The sequence below is a fragment of the Lepidochelys kempii genome, chromosome 11 (genome assembly GCF_965140265.1).
Source record: "Lepidochelys kempii isolate rLepKem1 chromosome 11, rLepKem1.hap2, whole genome shotgun sequence".
Lineage (NCBI taxonomy): Eukaryota > Metazoa > Chordata > Testudines > Cheloniidae > Lepidochelys > Lepidochelys kempii.
The window spans coordinates 28216893-28226196 of NC_133266.1; positions in this window are offsets into that span (position 1 = coordinate 28216893).

Genomic DNA, 9304 nt, shown 5'->3' on the forward strand with positions numbered 1-9304 from the left:
GGGAACATGGCCCCTGTCTAAACCAATCACCAGTGAGTGTCCCTGGCATCCTCGGGCCACAGTGAAACCAAGGCCTAGCGTAAAATGCACTTTTCAAGTTACCTAAAAAAACCCACTACCAATTCCACTGTCACCCTGCCGTGCCCCCCGACACTGCCCTGCCCTCACCCTGCCGTGCTCCCTGACACCGCCCCGCCCTCGCCCTGCCATGGGCCCAGATACCACCCTGCCCTCACCCTGCTGTGCCCCCCGACACTGCCCTGCTCTCGCCCTGCCCTCACCCTGCCGTGCTCCCTGACACCGCCCTCGCCCTGCCATGCCCCCAGACACCGCCCTGCCGTGCCCCGCGACACTGCCCTGCTCTCGCCCTGCCATCACTCTGCCGTGCCCCGTGACACTGCCCTGCTCTCGCCCTGCCCTCGCCCTGCCATGCCCCCAGACACCTCCCTGCTGTGCCCCGCGACACTGCCCCGCTCTCACCCTGCCCTCACCCTGCCGTGCCCTGCGACACTGCCCTGCTCTCACCCTGCCCTCACCCTGCCGTACTCCCTGACACCGCCCTTGCCCTGCCATGCCCCCAGACACCTCCCTGCCGTGCCCCACGACAATGCCCTGCTCTCGCCCTGCCGTGCCCCGTGACACTGCCCTGCTCTCTCCCTGCCCTCACCCTGCCGTGCTCCCTGACACCGCCCTGGTGTGCCCCGCAACAACGCCCTGCCCTCGCCCTGCCCTCACCCTGCCGTGCCCCCTGATACCGTCCTACCCTCGCCTTGCCGTGCCACCCAACACCACCCTACCCTTGCCCTGCCGTGCCCCCCTGAGACCGCCCTGCCCTCACCGTGCCGTGCCCCCTGACACCACCATGCCCTTGCCCTGCCGTGCCCCCCGAGACCTTGCCCTGCCGTGCCCCCCGAGACCACCCTGCTATGTCCACTGACACTGCCCTGCCCTCACCCTGCCGTGCCCCCCGAGACCGCCCTGCCCTCGCCCTGCCTTGCCTCCCGAGACTGCCCTGCCCTCGCGCTGCCGTGCCCCCTGAGACCACTGAGCCCTCGCCCTGCCGTGCCACCCGGCACCGCTGAGCCCTCACCCTGCCATGCCACCCAAGACCACTCTGCCATCACTAGGGTGACCAGATATCCTAATTTTATAGAGACAGTCCCGATATTGGGGTCTATTTCTTATATAGCAGGGATGGCCAACCTGAGCTTGAGAAGGAGCCAGAATATACCAATGTACATTGCCAAAGAGCCACAGTAATACATCAGCAGCCCCTCATCAGCTCCGCCCTCCCCCTTCCCTCCACCCACCGGCAGCCCCACAGGGCCTCCCCGCACCTCCCGATCAGCTGTTTCGTGGCATGCAGGAGACTCTGGGGGGGATGGGAAGGAGTGAGGGCACAGCAGGCTCAGGGGAGGGGGTGGGAAGGGGTGGAATGGGGGCAGGATCTGTGGCAGAGCCAGGGGTTGAGCAGTGAGCATCCCCCAGCACATTGGAAAGTTGCGCCTGTAACTCCAGCCCCAGAGTTGGTGCCTATACAAGGAGCCTCATATTAACTTCTGAAGAGCCACATGTGGCTCTAGAGCCACAGGTTGGCCACCCTTGTTATATAGGCAACTATTACCCCCTACCCCCGTCCTGATTTTTCACATTTACTGTCTGGTCATCCTAGCCCTCACCCTGCCGTGCCACCTGAGACCACTCTGCCCTCACCCTGCTGTGCCACCCGAGACCACTCTGCCATCACCCTTCCGTCTCAGATCACTACACTGGTTACTTGTAACATTTGAGATAATGACCTGAGAGAATTTACCACACAGAATTTTCAGCTTGCTTACTTTGCAAGCACTTTGTTATAATCATTTGACTGTTTTCTTTGCATAATAAGTCAGAACCTCCATCTGTTTGTTTAGGGTACACCATATAAAGGGTACATTTATAAATAGTTAATAAATTATTATTAGTTGTTAACCACATGAGCAATGTGCATTAGATGGGTATAAGCAAGGCATTGACCTGTTGGACTCAAGCAATCTATATCCAGTGATTCACCATGTATTAAAGTCCTATTCATTATTTAAAGTGTGACCTTATATTCTGTTAAAAAGTGCTTCTGCTTAGAAAGGTGAATTTGTAAAAATGGTTTATTATTTATTATGTCCCAATGATTTCCCAATGAAATCTGTTCAATTTACAAGTCAAAACTTTCTGACTGCCAGATCTCCAAACTCAGCCCGGTATCTGGAGTCATTCAGGATTATTTTTGCCGTATATATCACCAACAGAAAATGGTACTTCATTAGCAATTCTGTTGATGCAAGGGCCTGTTTAAAATCTAGCTCATTCTCCTATAATTCTGTTGGTTCTGCAGTGGTAAGATCACTACAAAATAGCAAGAACTAATTATTGTCACTAAAATCAGTAGATATGACTGAATATATACAGGGAACAGATCCATTAAGCAAGAAGGTCTATTTTACAGTCACATTTCATAGTAGCAGGCTGTAATGTTACCATATTAATCATTCTGACGTTCCCTCATTAATAACAGCACGTTCCTCTCATAAAAGGAAAAAGTCAGATGAGACAACAGTGAGATTTTAGGCTGGCAATATTCATAAACCAGACCTAGAAATATTTTGAATATTTTCAGAACAAGATTCTTAAAAATGTTTTCAGGGTGAGTGAATTGTTGTTCATCCCACTAATATGAAATTTTCATGAGACACTTTTTTTTTCTAAGCATTTCTGTATGTATATATGGTAGAATTACAGGATCTTTTGTGAAGAGTAAATTATTAACTTTTTGTAAGGAATTTTACAGTTAAAAACAAAATATTCAATGTACATTTAATGTTTCCTCAAAAGAGAAGGAAGTGAATATTTGAATATTCCATATGACAGAAAACATCAATTTGAAGGGTATAAAATGATTTGGTGTGTGTCAAAGTGTACAGCATATACATCACTATTGATTATAAAGTTTCAGTAAAAAGAGAACAGAGTGACTTGTAGCCAGACAACTTCAGTAGTTGTATTTATTCAGTAAGTTGTTCAGAAAGTAAACAATTTTGTTAAAAATGTTTTAATACTTAGAAGTGACCTGCAGATGGCAATATTGCTTCACTATTAGGATCTTAGTTAAGAGCATTATGCTGACTTTGGAAATGTAATGAACTGAGGGTGTAGCTCCCGAAAGCTTATGCTCAAATAAATTTGTTAGTCTCTAAGGTGCCACAAGTACTCCTTTTCTTTTTGTCAAATACACTAATTTTTAAGGCAAAATAGATCTCCTTTCTGTTAGCTCTGGATTTACTAAAGAGTTTGAAAATATATCACTATCAAAATAAATCAGACTGAATAAAAATGGTACAAATAGGCTTCACTGCTTTAAAGATAATAATTATGAGAAACTGATGTCACTTTTTCTTTTGCATTTCTTCAAGTTAGTAATTATGTAGCTTAGATAAAAGAATGTAATTTAATGACCTGAGCTTCACAATGTCCCTCTATTATTTACCTCAGTCCCACCACCCCTAATATTATTTCTGGTGCATTAAATTACAGCAGTTGCACATACAAATAGTTTGTTGTCCAGCTCCTGGAGTTTTATAATGCGTCTTGTGGCCACCATCCTCTTTAAGAAGATGTCATGCATCCATCACAGATCCTAGTGTACAGTGCTCCAGTTTGATCTAATCAAGCTGGGGAAGTATATTTAAGATTTGTCATAGCAATTGAACGTGCATTATTAATGATGAGGGTGGCTATAATCTGCTCAATTTTGTGCAAAATAAATTTAGTTCTTGGGTTCCTGGCCTGTTGCAACCTTTAGTTGGGAAGAATCTGGATACCCATTGTGAAGCTAAATTCTGTTTTTGTGGAGGGAGAGGTTTCAATTCTAACTTCTATAATAATGTTAAACTGCTGGTTTAGGTACTTATGTACCCCCCCACACACACTTCATTACTTTACCAACTCATAATATAATTTATTTATCCTCATAACACTCCTGTAAAGAAGGGAAATATGCTTATCCTCATTTTACAGATGTGCACCTCATTCCTTTGGAAATCAATGGGAGTTAGATACCTAAATACCATTGAGGGTCTGGGCCAGAGAGATTCAGGGCAGATTTTTACAGACATTTAGACATCTAAAGATGCAGAGAGGTACCTAGTGGGATTTTCAAAGTGTCTAGGAACCTAATTCCCAATAGGAGTTAAAAATCTGGCCCTGAGTGACTTGTCAAAGTCACAGAATGTCTGTGGTGGAGCAAGGAATCGAGACCTGTGTCTCATGTGGCCCCAGTCAGCATCTTAACTACTTGAACCATGCTTCCTCTCCATCATCTTTGTAGCAGTTTATATTCTCATAATATGTTATTTCAAGTCCTTTAGGTCTTCTTATAACAAACATTGTGAGGGAAAACTGATTTTGCAGTATGTTTGCTTTTAGACCAATTCAGTAACTGTTCCTAAGGAGTTTTCATAATACCTAAAAGGACACTAGCAACTCAAAATGATTTCTAACTCAATTTTAAAATTGGCTGGATTTCAGGTACTACTGCACCTATCCTTCCATTTCTTTGCCATTTTGTTGCTGTGCAATCATGTTTTTTCTGTTTTTTCTCCACTGTTGTGTAAGATGCATATAAAAGGAGAAACTGATTAAATTGGAGAAACTGTGAAAATTATTCCACACAAAGTGCTTTGAAATGTAGAATGTAAACAATTTTCTCTAATCTCTCAGTTTTATTACTGCTTCATCTGTAACAATAGAAAAAAATTCTTACTATGGGATATTTAAGATATCTCTTTAATGCTTTTACTGTACTCTGGTGAACATTTTAACAAACCTGTACCAATAGTTCATGCTATTACATGAAGAAAGTACATAAGATAGACTATTTTGTGGTCTTTATGTATTGTGTATTTATCTGTAGTATGACATTGATTTAAAGAAGGTGTACAGAGAAGTCTTTACTCCTTACAAAACTCAATTTATTATTATTATTACGTTTTCATTGACTCTTGTTCTTCAGTTGAAACACTCAGGAAGCGGCCCCATAAAATCAACTTTGACACTTTTGCATTTATAGCTGTTGTAATTTACTTGAGAAGCTTCAGTGTTGAAGGGGATATAGATCTAGTTATCCTGCTATGGATTTTTACTGTGCACACCCTTATAATATCTTGTGAATTCCCTATACAAGATTAATTGAAACCATGTTGTGAAGAAGTTAGGTCAATTTTCTCTGCTTCTTCCTAAATAGGTGAGCTTTTTGAAGGATTATTTTGGATGACTGTTATGAAGAGGTTGACATGAGGCCAGTTAGCTATCCTCTTTGTTGAGGAAAGACTTGTTGTGTACTGGAGAATTACAAAGCATGTGTGCATTTCTTTAACAAACTAGAAGGTAGCACAAAAAGTGATAGAAATCAATACAGCAATCTAACCATTTAAGGAGTCAGCTGAGTTTGGTTGGGTTGTTTTGTTTTTTTACAGATGCTGCGCAGACTAAACATAAGTGCAACCTATAACAATGCTTATAACTGTGTGAATACTTTTTCTGTTCCCAAGCTCTTTCAACAAATAGTAATACAGTATCTCACATATATAGTTTAGCTCATGTGCATTATTAATGTATATAATGCTTTGAGATATTTAGGCAGAAGGCAAAGTAAATTAGTAGCAGAATCTATTGAGATAATTAACCCTTTAGTTACTGGGTTTAACTATGCAAAGCACACAATACTACATATAATTTAGTTTATCCCTTCCCCTCTTCACAATAAAGCTTTAACAAAGAAATAACCTAACCATTTTCTTTAGTTTCTTGTTCATTACCTATAAAAATCCAAATCAACACTGTATATAAAATATAAATATTTTAGAATCAAATAAAAGCTTGTAAAGAAAATTTGTTTGTGAGATTGATGAATGCAGATACAATATCTCTTTTCTTTTGCACCATCAGTTTCCCAAACAAATTTCCTTTACAAGCTTTTATTTGATTCTAAGATGTATTTAAAATATTAAATGTTCTTTTTGAAAATATAACAAGTCTTTCTGTGGATCTAAAGGGGGACTGTTATTTGGTACTCCTAATGTAATCCAAATTTTATGCAAAACTGCTTGCCTTAACCCTTCTCTAATTATTACGATCATAAAGGAAAATATGGCTAATTAGCTTTTTCAATCAAGTTTTTCATAAAATATTAAAGTTTTAAAAACTGTGGCAAAATAGAACATTCATGTACATTTTGTATGATCTACAAATCTCACTCTTCTCATGAGTGCCAAATGGCAGATGTGAGTATTATAGCAGAAGGGGTAGTTTCTCAGTCTCAGTGCAGACATTGTCTCTCTTTGGATAATTCCATGCATGACAGAGATGTGTGGTAGCTGCTCATCCCATATGCTTGAGGTGTCTGGAAGGGGGGGTGGGAAGTGTTTTAACTAAAAGGACATTTCTACCTCAACACATGCCTTTTCCAGATGCTTCTGTTCAAACAAGGCTGAAATGCAGGCATTTCATAATGACATCTCTCCTCCTCTATTCCCTCCATCCTTCACATTGCATATTCTTTCCACATTCTGATGTATGGGGCACCTAGTCCACTGAATTGAATGCAACATAGATATACTTAATGTGTGGCTATCCTCACCAAACCTGGTTGACATAACATTCCATTTGAAGCTGTTAGGGATTTACAGGCATTCATGAGTAAGGCTACAAGTCCACTACAGAGGTCACAGATTCTGTGATTTTTTTGTAACCTCTGCTACTTCAGGGGTTTGGCTTTCAACCCTCCTGCGCTGCAGCACCCCAGCTGTCAGTCTCCCTCCACCCCAGGGCAGGTGGTGGACTTTGGGCTGTCAGCCCCTGGCAGTGTGGATTGGGCTTCAGGCCCACACTGAGGGGCTGTGGCTCCTTCCCCTTGCTGTGGGAACTGGGCTTCCATGAATTCTTGTTTATTGCCTGCGACCTGTCCGTGACTTTTACTAAAAATAACTGTGACAAAATTTTAACCTTAATCATGAGTGCTGAATTTGGTCTGTAGAATCTGTACTATTGGCAGAGATGTATGAGAAAGTAAGAACCGAGCTTGACTTTCAGTGCGTGGGTTGAATTTGCAGGGCTAGCACTTAGAAACATTAGACTGGATCCTTCCTTGAGTACTCTTTGTACTATTCCAGAGGTGCAGAGGGGACTTAAAACTTCTGTAATAAGGGAGCTGAGGATTTCCCCAGTGCAGGGGGTCTTTGGATGGCAGCTTTGCACTATATTTCCTCTCACCTCCCTCCACCATATCCCTTCCTAAGGACTCTTCTGGAGGTGTTAGGTTGGGCTCTTTACTTGGGGCCTGGGCTTAGTTTGGATCTCGATGCCCCCAGGATCAGTGGTGGAATAAAGGTGGCTTAGACCAACGTTTGCCTTTCCTCTTCCTTGCTCACCTACCTATGCCAAGCATGAGCTTGTATAGGTAAGGAATTTAGCTCAATCATTGTTTCATTTGTACACTGATTTGTTCTGGAAATTACTGAAGCCTCAGAATAGGACTGGCTGGTCCCAAAGGAGCAGATCACCCTGTTAAACACATCATCCTACTTCTTACCAAATACAAACCAGAAATATTCATTGAACACTTCTGCCTTTTCTGCACCTTTAACAATTTTGCCATCTCCATCTAGCAACGGGCCTATGCAGTTGCTAGGATTTCTTTTGTTCCTAGTAGACTTTAAAATGCCTTCTGGGTGTCCTTAGCCCTAGCAGACATGAATTTTTTCCCTGTCTTTAGCTTCCCTTATCACCTTTCTATACTTCATAACTTCTAATTTATAGTGACTGCCACCTATTTCTCCTCCCCCTCCATTTATTAAATATTGCTTTTTGATTTCTAATTGCTGCCTTTTCCCCTGAACCAGGAGGGGCTTTTAGCCAAAGTTGACCTCTTTCTTGATTGTGGAATCATGGCTTTTTTGGCCATCCAGTGAATTCATCTTAAATAACTCCCAGTTTTCATCCACATTTTTCTGTCTAAATTTTTCCTCCTACTCAATTTTACTCAGAATTTTCCTTAGCTTTGGGAAATTAGCACTTTTGAAGCACCAAGTATATATAGGTTACTGGTAGGAACTATCTTCTGTTTGCCCACATTGAATGTAATTGTGTCATGATCATTGGTCCCTAGACACCAACCAACTTCAGGTCTAGGGATTAATTCATCTTTATCTATCTTAGTAAGGTCCAAATTAGGGTTACCTCCTGTTGGGTACATTAATTTTCTAACACAAAAGGTATCTAATTATTCTGTGGTTCCAAGTTATCAATAACTCTAAAACAGGTAAGGACATCTTTGTGTAGTGTACCACGACATCCACCTCCACCCTGCCCCTTTTCCTCACTCTATCCTTTCTAAGTAGGTTATGACCAGTGATTTTAACATTCCAATCATGCAAATTGTCCCACCAGGTTTCCTTAATGCCAGTCAAATCAATTCTACTCATCAATGAGAACTGCCAATTCCTCTTGCTTGTTATTCAGACTCTAGCAATGGTACAGAAGTAGTTGAAAACATTATTTTCTTCTCAGTTGCCACACCAATTCAATTTCTTTGCAACATGCTACGTTTGAGTTTGAACTGCATTTGCCTTATTAGCAACTTCCTCTTTCATTGCTACCTTAAATGTCCTCCTAGATGCTCCAGCTGGTCTCCAACAGAGTAATTACCCCCCCCTCCACACACACACACACACACTTGTACAATGAAGGTCAGCCTCTTTGGGCCCCTCTCCACCTGGAACCTGGCCTAATGTTCCACAAAGCCAAAAACTTCAGCTCCACTCCAGTCACATCAATAGGTCACCTCCAATATTTTCTGCCTTCTCCTTTTTTTCCCCATGCATGGGACCGGAATGATCTCTGAAAAGATCACTTTGACTTCCTCTTCTTCAGTTTGCTTCCAAGATTCCTGAAGTGTTCTATAATCTGTGCAGTTCTATGTGATGCCATGTCATTTGTTCCAGGGTGTCTCAAACTGTGGAGATTTGCAAGATGACTTCAGAAACCCACCCAATCTTGCAGTAACATCTCATATTTCCAATCTGTTCTTCTTGTGTCCTTTGCTGAATTCTCTGTCCACCCATAGTTGGCTGAGTGGAGCCATAATACCTCTAGCCATTGTGAGGTCTATGTGACAGGGGAGTAAATTGTGGGAAGAGGTGTGTAGGATGGAAGGATTCTCTGTGTTAAATTCATGCAGCCTATTCCCTAACACTGAAAACTTGCTCTACTGTGT